Source organism: Oncorhynchus keta, chromosome 21, assembly GCF_023373465.1.
Source record: "Oncorhynchus keta strain PuntledgeMale-10-30-2019 chromosome 21, Oket_V2, whole genome shotgun sequence".
Lineage (NCBI taxonomy): Eukaryota > Metazoa > Chordata > Actinopteri > Salmoniformes > Salmonidae > Oncorhynchus > Oncorhynchus keta.
Window position 1 is genome coordinate 57,565,187 of NC_068441.1, and position 15,029 is coordinate 57,580,215.

Here is a 15,029-nt window from a genome sequence, read left to right on the forward strand (position 1 = left end):
GTGCAATTTGCTTGCGAACTGCAGGAATGTACACCAGAGCTGTTGCCAGAGAATTTTATATTCATTTCTTTACCGTAAGCCGCCTCCAGTGTCGTTTTAGAGAATTTGGCAGTACGTCCAACCGGCCTCACAACCCCAGACCACATGTAACCACGCCAGCCCAGAACCTCCACATCTGGCTGCTTTGCCAGTGGGATCGTCTGAGACCAGCCACCTGGACAGCTGATGAAACTGGGGAATATTTCTGTCTGTAATGTAATTAAACCCTTTTGTGTGTGGGGTGGGGTGGGGGGGATCATTCTGATTGGCTGGGCTTGTCTCCCCACCCACAGCTGCCCAGTCATGTGAAATCCATAGATTTATTTCAATTGGCTGATTTGTTGAAATTGTTGTGTGTCAGGTTAACATTTTTGTTCAGTGTGCATGCAGCTGGATATGTGATTCCTCTTCCATTTAAAAAAAAGAAAAAGTATTAATTAGAGAATAACCAGCCATGTTCAATGTTCTTACATTCTGGAAGCTCTTATGTTGTGGACAGAGTCAAGTGTCCTGTTCTTCGTTGTGATTCCCTTCTCTTTTGTGTAGTCTGTTGCTACCAGCAGGTGGCGGTATGTCTCAGCGAATGGCCTTACAGGTGTTTTTTTAGGGAGCTTCCACATTGCTTCGATACACCACTGGTACCAAATGAATCTCCGAAAACCCATCAGTGCTTGTCTTTGTTGTTTACAGTTACAGGTTACAGGTTACAGTCAAGTTTATATTGAATAATCATTTGTCTGTGTATTCGGTATATATATATATACAGTGGTTTTACATAATGGTATATACAGTGGTATATATATATATATACAGTGGTTTTACATAATGGTATATACAGTGGTATATATATATATATATATATATATACAGTGGTTTTACATAATGGTATATACAGTGGTATATATATATATACAGTGGTTTTACATAATGGTATATACAGTGGTATATATATATATACAGTGGTTTTACATAATGGTTTTACATAATGGTATATACACTGTATATATATATACTTGGCATAACTATATACAGTGGTATATGTCATATATATATTTGAGGTCAGTGGTTTTACATAATGGTATATACAGTGGTATATATATATATTGGTATATACAGTGGTTTTACATAATGGTATATACAGTGGAATATATATATACAGTGGGGGGGCATAATGGATCAACACTGTACTTGCATAGGGGGGGTCAGGAAATAATCCCAGGCTGATTATTTGAGGTCAGTTGGTGTGGGGGGGGGGGGCAGGATCTTCCCTTGGGAGGTGGGGGGCAGGATCTTCCCCTTGGGAGAGGGGGGAGGGCAGGAACTTCCCTTGGGAGAGGGGGGGCAGGAACTTCCCCTTGGAGAGGGGGGCAGTCACATGGCAGACCGGCATGGTGGCACAGTAACTTTCTGTCCGGGGGTAGCGTTTGCCGTGGTACGGTAGCTTCCTGTTGTGTTGCGTGTGGTGGCACCGAGGACTGGCACCGGGCCAGAGTGATAAACACCTGGTACATCCTATAAAACACTGCTCTAGTTCATTTTGTAAACTGACTAAGGGCTCTCTTGACTCAATGGGACTCAAATAAAGGTGCAATTAAAAACGGGACACTGTCTGGGAAGATTGGAGTTGTAGGAGAATATGTTCAATGTGAATAAGTCATGTGCAGACACAGATGGAGTTCATGGCCAAGAAGGATTGTGTGATTCACGCATACATGTTCAGTAGTTGACCGACAACCAATAACTACTACCATGGATCCACCATGAGCTGTCATATCACCACATTCTTATCGGCAGATTCAACAGCCTTGGTTTCTCAAATGACTACCTCGCCTGGTTCACCAACTACTTCTCAGATAGAGTTCAGTTTGTCAAATCGGAGGGCCTGTTGTCCGGACCTGTCTCTATGGGGGCACCACAGGGTTCAATTCTCAGGCCGACTCTTTTCTCTGTATACAGAAGACACCATTCGGTATACTTCTGGCCCTTCTATGGACGAGCTTCAATGCCATACAACTCTCCTTCCGTGGCCTCCAACTGCTCTTAAACACTAGTAAAACTAAATGTATGCTCTTCAACCAATCACTGCCCGCTGCTGCCCGCCGGTCCAGCATGACTACTCTGGACGGTTCTGACTTAGAATATGTGGACAACTACAAATACCTGGGTGTCTGGTTAGACTGTAAACTCTCCTTCAGGACTCACATTAAGCATCTCCAATCCAAAATTAAATCTAGAATCGGCTTCTTATTTCGCAACAAAGCATCCTTCACTAATGCTGCCAAACAAACATATCCTCGTAAAACTGACCATCCTACCGATCTTCGGCGAGTGGTCGCTGATGTTTTTTCACACCTGAAATGCCTTACAGTGTCTGACCGAATGCTGGAACACAGCTGGAGCTGAGGAGATACCAAGGTATTAATATTAATGCATTCTGGAACACCACTGGAGCTGAGGAGATACCAAGGTATTAATATTAATGCATTCTGGAACACCACTGGAGCTGAGGAGATACCAAGGTATTAATATTAATGCATTCTGGAACACCACTGGAGCTGAGGAGATACCAAGGTATTAATATTAATGCATTCTGGAACACCACTGGAGCTGAGGAGATACCAAGTTATTAATATTAATGCATTCTGGAACACCACTGGAGCTGAGGAGATACCAAGGTATTAATATTAATGCATTCTGGAACACCACTGGAGCTGAGGAGATACCAAGGTATTAATATTAATGCATTCTGGAACACCACTGGAGCTGAGGAGATACCAAGGTATTAATATTAATGCATTCTGGAACACCACTGGAGCTGAGGAGAGGAGATTCTGGAACACCACCAAGGTATTAATATTAATGCATTCTGGAACACCACTGGAGCTGAGGAGATACCAAGGTATTAATATTAATGCATTCTGGAACACCACTGGAGCTGAGGAGATACCAAGGTATTAATATTAATGCATTCTGGAACACCACTGGAGCTGAGGAGATACCAAGGTATTAATATTAATGCATTCTGGAACACCACTGGAGCTGAGGAGATAGCTGAGGAGATACCAAGGTATTAATATTAATGCATTCTGGAACACCACTGGAGCTGAGGAGATACCAAGGTATTAATATTAATGCATTCTGGAACACCACTAATATGGAGGAGGAGATACCAAGGTATTAATATTAATGCATTCTGGAACACCACTGGAGCTGAGGAGATACCAAGGTATTAATATTAATGCATTCTGGAACACCACTGGAGCTGAGGAGATACCAAGGTATTAATATTAATGCATTCTGGAACACCACTGGAGCTGAGGAGATACCAAGGTATTAATATTAATGCATTCTGGAACACCACTGGAGCTGAGGAGATACCAAGGTATTAATATTAATGCATTCTGGAACACCACTGGAGCTGAGGAGATACCAAGGTATTAATATTAATGCATTCTGGAACACCACTGGAGCTGAGGAGATACCAAGGTATTAATATTAATGCATTCTGGAACACCACTGGAGCTGAGGAGATACCAAGGTATTAATATTAATGCATTCTGGAACACCACTGGAGCTGAGGAGATACCAAGGTATTAATATTAATGCATTCTGGAACACCACTGGAGCTGAGGAGATACCAAGGTATTAATATTAATGCATTCTGGAACACCACTGGAGCTGAGGAGATACCAAGGTATTAATATTAATGCATTCTGGAACACCACTGGAGCTGAGGAGATACCAAGGTATTAATATTAATGCATTCTGGAACACCACTGGAGCTGAGGAGATACCAAGGTATTAATATTAATGCATTCTGGAACACCACTGGAGCTGAGGAGATACCAAGGTATTAATATTAATGCATTCTGGAACACCACTGGAGCTGAGGAGATACCAAGGTATTAATATTAATGCATTCTGGAACACCACTGGAGCTGAGGAGATACCAAGGTATTAATATTAATGCATTCTGGAACACCACTGGAGCCAAGGAGGAGATACCAAGGTATTAATATTAATGCATTCTGGAACACCACTGGAGCTGAGGAGATACCAAGGTATTAATATTAATGCATTCTGGAACACCACTGGAGCTGAGGAGATACCAAGGTATTAATATTAATGCATTCTGGAACACCACTGGAGCTGAGGAGATACCAAGGTATTAATATTAATGCATTCTGGAACACCACTAATGCATTCTGGAACACCACTGGAGGAGATACCAAGGTATTAATATTAATGCATTCTGGAACACCACTGGAGCTGAGGAGATACCAAGGTATTAATATTAATGCATTCTGGAACACCACTGGAGCTGAGGAGATACCAAGGTATTAATATTAATGCATTCTGGAACACCACTGGAGCTGAGGAGATACCAAGGTATTAATATTAATGCATTCTGGAACACCACTGGAGCTGAGGAGATACCAAGGTATTAATATTAATGCATTCTGGAACACCACTGGAGCTGAGGAGATACCAAGGTATTAATATTAATGCATTCTGGAACACCACTGGAGCTGAGGAGATACCAAGGTATTAATATTAATGCATTCTGGAACACCACTGGAGCTGAGGAGATACCAAGGTATTAATATTAATGCATTCTGGAACACCACTGGAGCTGAGGAGATACCAAGGTATTAATATTAATGCATTCTGGAACACCACTGGAGCTGAGGAGATACCAAGGTATTAATATTAATGCATTCTGGAACACCACTGGAGCTGAGGAGATACCAAGGTATTAATATTAATGCATTCTGGAACACCACTGGAGCTGAGGAGCTAATGCATTCTGGAGATACCAAGGTATTAATATTAATGCATTCTGGAACACCACTGGAGCTGAGGAGATACCAAGGTATTAATATTAATGCATTCTGGAACACCACTGGAGCTGAGGAGATACCACTGGAAGGGTATTAATATTAATGCATTCTGGAACACCACCACTGGAGCTGAGGAGATACCAAGGTATTAATATTAATGCATTCTGGAACACCACTGGAGCTGAGGAGATACCAAGGTATTAATATTAATGCATTCTGGAACACCACTGGAGCTGAGGAGATACCAAGGTATTAATATTAATGCATTCTGGAACACCACTGGAGCTGAGGAGATACCAAGGTATTAATATTAATGCATTCTGGAACACCACTGGAGCTGAGGAGATACCAAGGTATTAATATTAATGCATTCTGGAACACCACTGGAGCTGAGGAGATACCAAGGTATTAATATTAATGCATTCTGGAACACCACTGGAGCTGAGGAGATACCAAGGTATTAATATTAATGCATTCTGGAACACCACTGGAGCTGAGGAGATACCACTGGAGCTGAGGAGATACCAAGGTATTAATATTAATGCATTCTGGAACACCACTGGAGCTGAGGAGATACCAAGGTATTAATATTAATGCATTCTGGAACACCACTGGAGCTGAGGAGATACCAAGGTATTAATATTAATGCATTCTGGAACACCACTGGAGCTGAGGAGATACCAAGGTATTAATATTAATGCATGGAACACCACTCTGGAACACCACTGGAGCTGAGGAGATACCAAGGTATTAATATTAATGCATTCTGGAACACCACTGGAGCTGAGGAGATACCAAGGTATTAATATTAATGCATTCTGGAACACCACTGGAGCTGAGGAGATACCAAGGTATTAATATTAATGCATTCTGGAACACCACTGGAGCTGAGGAGATACCAAGGTATTAATATTAATGCATTCTGGAACACCACTGGAGCTGAGGAGATACCAAGGTATTAATATTAATGCATTCTGGAACACCACTGGAGCTGAGGAGATACCAAGGTATTAATATTAATGCATTCTGGAACACCACTGGAGCTGAGGAGAAGTTGAAAAACCTTATGAGTGTTGATGTACAGTGACTTCAGAAAGTCTTCCCCCTTGACTTATTCCCTCCTCTAAAATTGTGTTTCAGCCTGAATTCAAAATGGATTAAATTACATGTTTTTCCTCACCTGCACATAACACTCTATAATAATGACAAGTTGAAAACATGTTTCTAAATGAAATACAGAAATATTTAATTTACATAAGTATTCACACCCCCGGGTGTAGAAGCACCTTTGGCAGCGATTACAGCTGTTTGTCTTTCTGGGTAAGTCTCTAAGAGCTTTGCACACCTGGATTGGGCAACATTTGCCAATTTATACTTTTCAAAATTCTTCAAGCTCTGATCATTGTTAGACTACAGTTTTCAGGTCTTGTCAATACTCAGCTACTCAGGAACATTCACTGTCTTCTTGGTAAGCAACTCCAGTGTAGATTTGGCCTTGTGTTTTCATTCAAAGACTCAATCATGGACACTCTTACTGACAGTTGTGGCTACTTTGTGTGATGTATTGTTGTCTCTATCTTCGTGCCCTTTGTCCTGTTGTCTGTGTCCAATAATGTTTGTACCATGTTTTGTGTTGCTACCATGTTGTTGTTAGTTTTTGTTGCTACCATGCTGTGCTGCTACCATGTTGTTAGTTTTTGTTGCTACCATGCTGTGCTGCTACCATGTCGTGCTGCTACCATGTTGTTAGCTTTTGTTGCTACCATGCTGTGCTGCTACCATGTTGTTAGTTTTTGTTGCTACCATGCTGTGTTGTCATGTGTTGCTGTCTATGTTGTTGTCTTAGGTCTCTTTATGTCATGTTGTGTTGCTACCATGCTGTGTTGTCATGTGTTGCTGTCTATGTTGTTGTCTTAGGTCTCTTTATGTCATGTTGTGTTGTTTCTCTTGTTGTGATGTGTTTTGTCCTATATTTTTATTTAATTTATTTTTATTTTAAATGCCAGCCCCTGTCCCCGCAGGAGGCCTTTTTGCCTTTTGGTAGGCCGTCATTGTAAATAAGAATTTGTTCTTAACTGACATGCCTAAATAAAGGTCCAATTAAATAAATACATCAAATTGTCCTGCTGAAAGGTGATCTCTGTGTCTGGTGGAAAGCAGACTGAACCAGGTTTTCCTCTAGGACTTTGCCTGTGTTTAGCTACATTTTCTTTTTTTTATCCTGATAAACTCCCCAGTCCTTAACAAATACAAGCATACCCATAATATGAAGCAGCCACCACTATGCTTGAAAAGATGGCGAGTGATACTCAGGAATGGGTTGTGTTGGATTTGTCCCAAACGTAACACTTTATATTCAGAACCAAAAGGTAATTGCTTTTCCACCATTTTTTGCAGTATTACTTTAGTGCCTTGTTGCAAACAGGATGTACGTTTTGGAATATTTGTATTCTGTACAGGATTCCTTCTATTCACTCCGTCATTTATATTAGTATTGTGGAGTAACTACAGTGTTGTTGGTCCATCCTCAGTTTTCTCCCATCACAGCCAAACTCCCTCCCTATCACAGCCATTAAACTCTCCCCCAACAAGATTTAGATGCTGGCTGTTTAAAGTTACCATTGGCCTCTTAAATGTAAATGTAAATGGTGTTTTAAAAATGGCCTCATGGTGAAATCTCTGAGCAGTTTCCTTCCTCTCCAGCAACTGAGGATGGACACCCGTATCTTTGTAGTGACTGGGTGTATTGATACACCATCGAAAGTGTAATTATTAACTTCACTTCGCTCAAAGGGATAATCAACATCTGCTTTATATTTTTTGACCCATCTACCAATAGGGGCCCTTCTTTGCGAGGCATTGGAAAACCTCCCTGGTCTTTGTGGTTGAATCTGGGTTTGAAATTCACTGCTCCACTGAGGGACATTACAGATAATTAATTATATGTGGGGTACAGTGATGAGGTTGTCATTCAAAAATCATTTTAAACACTATTATCGCACACAGAGTCCATGCAACTTAATTATGTGACTTGTTAAGCACATTTTTACTTCTGAGCTTATTTAGGCTTGGACGATCATGCGACATCCCCTTGATCATCATGAAACGTCCTGGTCATTGAATGTCCCAACTTTGAGAGAAAAAAACCCTACTTTGTATCGGAGTTGTCTCTTTTTTGAAATTCAAGACGGGCTATTCATATTCGAGAGGTAGATGAATTTGAAATACTTTCGCCATTGACGACAACACTTTATATCAGAGTTGTGCCTGTTCACAATCGTATCTGCTCCTCATTGGCTAGAAGGGTCCCCACCTGATATCACCTCCGCCCACTTGCCTTCTGTCTTTGAGGACATGTAATTTCCATTGTTAGAACGATCACTCGATCATCTTGTCAATATAATAGATCATCTTTGACCATGCTCTGACATTCAAAGGGGTGGAGCTGGTGGTGTGGGCATTTGGCTAAGCAGAGAAGGGGTTATTACGTGATTGGTTTAATTTATCTTTTTTTAAACACTTTTGAAACACTTTATAATGTAATAATCAACGCATAATGTAATAAATACTTTTAAAAAACATTTTTTATTATTAAATATTTAATTATTACAGTATGTTCAAAAACATTATTAGTTCAGCATATGTATTGCATTATAAGCATTTAGTATGTTATAAATGCAAACATTATTTCATTATTAGCAGCTATTACATTGTTGGTAATGTACAACATTATCAGCATTTAGTACGTTATAAATGCAAACGTTATTTCATTATTAGCAGCTATTACATTATTGGTAATGCACTACATTATCATTTGCTACTGGGACTATGGTGGTGAATGCTACAATGGTGAGAACACATCACAAGACAGGGATCATTATGAATGATCATCACAGAGTCTACTACGATGAGTGGTCATGTAGTAACAACGGCATGGCTACGTCCCAAATAGGACCCTATTCTCTCTCTCTCTCTCTATATATAGTGCACTACATTTTAACCGGAGCTGTGCTCTGTTTGTGAAACTACACTGGATAGTGTCTATCAGTGTTTACCTTTCAAGTAGTGCACTATAAAGGGAAGACGGTGACGCTTGGGACTCATTTAAAAACATGAAAGCCTTTCAGATACCCTCTCTGGAAGTACACACACACACACACACACACACACACACACACACACACACACACACACACACACACACACACACACACACACACACACACACACACACACACACAATCTCTCTCTGGGCCCACCACGGTGTATCTTTCACTCTGTGTTATTTGTTATTCTACTACATTCCCGTCCAAAAGCCTCTTGGCTCCGGAAGGCTGTTCTCTCTCTAGCTGCTGCTGTTGGAGCCGTCTGCCAACTCAACCAGGCATTGATGTAGAGAAACTATATTATTCCTCACTGGGAGTGTTAGGGGAGGGGGGTGTCGGATAGAATCGATATGATAGAAATGTGACCCTATGTCATTGGGTGGCTCGATCTGTTGTCCTTGTGAGCAGCCACAGGCCTTGAGAGGGATTAGCCTCTTGCTTGGCATCTCTGAGGTCATTCATTTAGTTACAACAGATCCCAAATAGCATCCGGGGGGTTGCAGAGTTAGAGTTAGGTTTATGTACATAATTGCTACATTTACCGTAAGGGTTATATATATATATATATATATACAGTATATGTGTGTTTGTGTGTGTTTACTTACATTTATATATATGTGTGTTTATATATATATATATATGTGTGTTTGTGTGTGTTTACTTACATTTATATATATGTTTATTTATATATATATATATATATGTGTGTGGGTGTGGGTGTGTGTTTATATATATATATGTGTGTGGGTGTGGGTGTGTGTTTATATATATATATGTGTGTGGGTTTGTGTTTATATATATACAGTATATGTGTGTTTGTGTGTGTTTACTTACATTTATATATATGTGTGTTTATATATATATATATGTGTGTTTGTGTGTGTACATTTATATATATGTTTATTTATATTTATATATATATATATATGTGTGGGTGGGTGTGTGTTTATATATATATATATATATGTGTGGGTGGCTGTGTGTTTATTTATATATATATATATGTGTGGGTGGCTGTGTGTTTATTTATATATATATATATGTGTGGCTGTGTGTTTATTTATAGAGCATAACGCCAGGGTATATCCCGGGACCACCCATATAGAATGTATGCACACATGACTGGTGTGGTGTTTAAATGGCATATATTATTTATTATTATTATTATTATTATTACATATGTGTGTGTGTGGCTGTGTGTTTATTTATATATATATATATATGTGTGTGGGTGGTTGTGAGTAATTGTCCAACAACATAATAAAGAGCCATGTTTCCCCCCAGTATCTTGTTGCCCTGCTGACCTAGGAGTGGACACACACACACACACACACACACACACACACACACACACAAATTATACACACTGTACACACAGTACACACTCACACACCCTATTCCCGGTGATGTACTGCTGACCTGGGAGGACCACCTCTCCTCTCTATTTGTTATTTAAGCAGTCTGATGGCCTGTTAAATGCATACATAGTCTGTGTAGGAGTGGAGGAATCCTGGAGGTTGGCGGGATTCCTGGTTTTAACTGGTTTCATTGGCTGTTGGAAAACAAATGGATCAAACGTTGTCTCAACGTAATGCATTTTTAAGCCTATTGATTTCGTAGTTTGACTATCTGCGCTGCTTTTTGTATCATAAGGTACTTAGATCGGTAAGTCGCTCTGGATAAGAGCGTCTGCTAAATGACTTAAATGTAAATGTAAATGGTAATCTCCATTTACGGGCGCGTATTATCTCTGGGGTTTTTGAAGACATTTAACAATCAATAAAAAACTATTCTTCATGAATTAGAACAATTTTCTGTATTTTTTTTTATTTCTCTTTAAAATATGGATGATCGGTCAAAACAATCAAATGTGTAATTTTAAGAAAAGCAAAATGTGAAGACTGTGCAGTAGGCATGTAGGTCTGACTCATAGGATGCCTCCCAAAATAGAACCATATTCCCTATGTAGTGTACTTTACAATGAATGGGTCTGAATAATTTCTGAATGCACTGTATGTATGTGTAGGTGTGTGTTTATTTATAAATATATATATATACCCTTATTTACCCATAAGGCTCAGGACAAAGGTAGTGCACTATATAGGGAATAGGGCGCTATGTGGCTATGTGGTATTGGTAAGCTGACATAGTGACATCCATTGGTCTTAGTACATGTAGTAGTAGTCTGTGTTGATGTCTTCCCGAGGTCAGAGTCTCACCTGAGATTTGGTTGTGGTTTGTTAAGAAAAATAGGTCTGACACATCTGTGACCTCCAGTGACATTTGGATCCCAGTAGATTAGATGTTCTGGTAGCCTGTTGATGTCTTCATGAGGCCATAGTTATGGCCTGGGGATGTATCGCTGATGTATGTGTCGCCCTGGGTAGACCTGCAGCTGCCTTCGACGCGCACACACAGACACACACACAAACACACACACAAACACACACACGCACAGACAGCTGTCTGATGTATGCGTCGCCTTGGGAAAACCATCATCCTGCCTGCGGAGATGTAGAGCTTCATAAATAAACCTATAGGAAAACTAAGACATGTAGATACGTAACCTCACAGCTATATATTTCCTGCCCCAGGAGATATCTGACACTGATAAATTCTCCCTCATACTGCTATTCATACAGAGACAACCGCACACACACACGTGCAGAACACACACACACACACACGCGTGCACACACACCTCTCACAGCTATCAGACAGTAGATGAATGTTTCCCTTCTGACCCACAGCAGCCTGTACTGAAGCTGAGTTGGCTGCTTGGAAACCATACATATCTACAGTATGTATTGGTATCGTTTTCCGTAACATCATGACTATAACTACTGTTCCATGAAAAGAAGGAGAACGAGGAAACGAACACATTCTCGCCACTTTAAGGTTGAAGTGTCTACAATCACGCCCGACAATGCCAATGAAAACCCCCCGACCTTCCTGAATGCCTCGCTGAAAGCCCCGCCTTCCACAGGTGATACACGTGAGGCTCGGATTAATGTCTTCATTTTCATAACGCTCCTCACCGAGCCAAAGGAACGCGGGGCGTGGGGCTAGACAGCTGGTGTACTTTGTTTTCCTCTTTCAGGGAACAATAGTTATAGTCATAACGCTACATTTCCCTATCAGTCAGTCAACTTCGGTTCAACATACTATGGAGAAATATAGTTACGCCCCAAACAGATATTAAATGAAAATGACCACGCTGAATTTGCCAGAAGCGGCAGTCTGGTTATTTTCCCACACAACACGCTGCCTAGTGACTTTCCCCTGCCGTAAAGCACCGTGTGTGTTACACTAGGAGCAGTGCCTAGTGAGGGAATGCCAAGAGTTTGCAAAGCTGTCATCAAGGCAAAGGGTGGAAGAGGGTGGACTTTGAAGAATCTCAATTATTTTTTTTGATTTGATCACATGATTCCATGTGTGTTATTTAATAGTTTTGATGTCTTCACTATTATTCTACAATGTAGAAAATAGTAGTAAAAAAATACAGAAAAACCCTTGAATGAGTAGGTGTGTCCAAATTTTGATTGGTACTGTATATGTCCATGAGAGTCTCACCTTTCCACATACAGTTCCTTTGCGAAAGTATTCATCCCCCTTGAACTTTGCGACCTTTTGCCACATTTCAGGCTTCAAACATAAAGATATAAAACTGTATTTTTTTGTGAAGAATCAACAACAAGTGGGACACAATCATGAAGTGGAACGACATTTATTGGATATTTCAAACTTTTTTTAACAAATCAAAAACGGAAAAATTGGGCGTGTCCCTGAGCACAAGAACACTAAGGTAACCTGCCTAATTGACTACCGACCCGTAGCACTCACGTTTGTAGCCATGAAGTGCTTTGAAAGGCTGGTCATGGCTCACATTAACACCATCATCCCAGAAACCCTAGACCCACTTCAATTCACATACCGCCCCAACAGATCCACAGATGATGCAGTCTCTATCACACTCCACACTGCCCTTTCCCACCTGGACAAAAGGAACACCTATGTGAGAATGCTGTTCATTGACTACAGCTCAGCGTTCAACACCATAGTGCCCTCAAAGCTCATCACTAAGCTATGGACCCTGGGACTAAACATCTCCCTCTGCAACTGGATCCTGGACTCCCTGATGGGCCGCCCACTGGTGGTGAGGGTAGGTATAACAACACACATCTGCCACGCTGATCTTTAACACGGGGACCCCTCAGGGGTGCATGCTCAGTCCCTTCCTATACTCCCTGTTCACTCGTGACTGCACGGCCAGGTACGACTCCAACGCCATCATTAAGTTTGCCAATGACACAACAGTGTCACCGACAACGATGAGACAGCCTATAGGGAGGAGGTCAGAGACCTGACTGTGTGGTGCAAGGACAACAACCTCTCTCTCAAAGTGATCAAGACAAAGGGGTTCATTGTGGACCACAGTTATAGGAGCACTGAGCACGCCCCCATTCTAATTGATGGGGCTGTAGTGGAGCAGGTTGAGAGCTTCAAGTTCATTGGTGACCAAAGCACCAACAAACTAACATGGCCAAAGACAGTCGTGAAGACGGCATGACAAAATCTAATCCCCCTCAGGAGACTGAAAAGATTTGGCATGGGTCCCCAGATCCTCAAAAGGTTTTACAGCTGCACCATCGAGAGCATCCTGACTTGTCACATCACTGCCTGGTATGGCAACTGCTCGGCCTCCGACCGCAAGGCACTACAGAGGGTAGTGCGTACAGCCCAGAACATCACCGGGGCGAAGCACCTGCCATCCAGGACCTCTATACCAGGCGGTGTCAGAGGAAGGCCCTAAAAATTGTCAAAGACTCCAGCCACATTAGTCAAAGACTGTTCTCTTCGCTACCGCACGGCAAGCGGTACCGGAGTGCCAAGTCTAGGTCCAAGAGGCTTCTAAACAGCTTCTACCCCCAAGCCATAAGACTCCTGAACATCTCATCAAATGGCTACCCAGACTATTTGCATTGCCCCCCCCCCCCTTTTACACTGCTGCTACTCTCCGTTATAATCTATGCATAGTCTCATACTCTGTACCAGTACCCCCTGTATATAGCCTCCACATAGACTCTATACCTGTAGCCCCTGTATATAGCCTCCACATTGACTCTGTACCGGTATCCCCTGTATATAGCCTCCACATTGACTCTGTACCGGTATCCCCTGTATATAGTCTCCACATTGACTCTGTACCGGTACCCCCTGTATATAGCCTCCACATTGACTCTGTACCGGTACCCCCTGTATATAGCCTCCACATTGACTCTGTACCGGTACCCCCTGTATATAGCCTCCACATTGACTCTGTACCGGTACCCCCTGTATATAGCCTCCACATTGACTCTGTACCGGTACCCCCTGTATATAGCCTCCACATTGACTCTGTACCGGTACCCCCTGTATATAGCCTCCACATTGACTCTGTACCGGTACCCCTGTATATAGCCTCCACATTGACTCTGTACCGGTACCCCCTGTATATAGCCTCCACATTGACTCTGTACCGGTACCCCCTGTATATAGCCTCCACACTGACTCTGTACCATAATACCCTGTATATAGCCTCCACATTGACTCTGTACCGGTACCCCCTGTATATAGCCTCCACACTGACTCTGTACCGGTACCCCCTGTATATAGTATCCACATTGACTCTGTACCGGTAACCACTGTATATAGCCTCCACATTGACTCTGTACCGGTACCCCCTGTATATAGCCTCCACATTGACTCTGTACCGGTAACCCCTGTATATAGCCTCCACATTGACTCTGTACCCCCTGTACCCCCTGTATATAGCCTCCACATTGACTCTGTACCGGTACCCCCTGTATATAGCCTCCACATTGACTCTGTACCGGTACCCCCTGTATATAGCCTCCACATTGACTCTGTACCGGTAACCACTGTATATAGCCTCCACATTGACTCTGTACTGGTACCCCCTGTATATCGCCTCCACATTGACTCTGTACCGGTAACCACTGTATATAGCCTCCACATTGACCATGTACCGGTACCCCCTGTA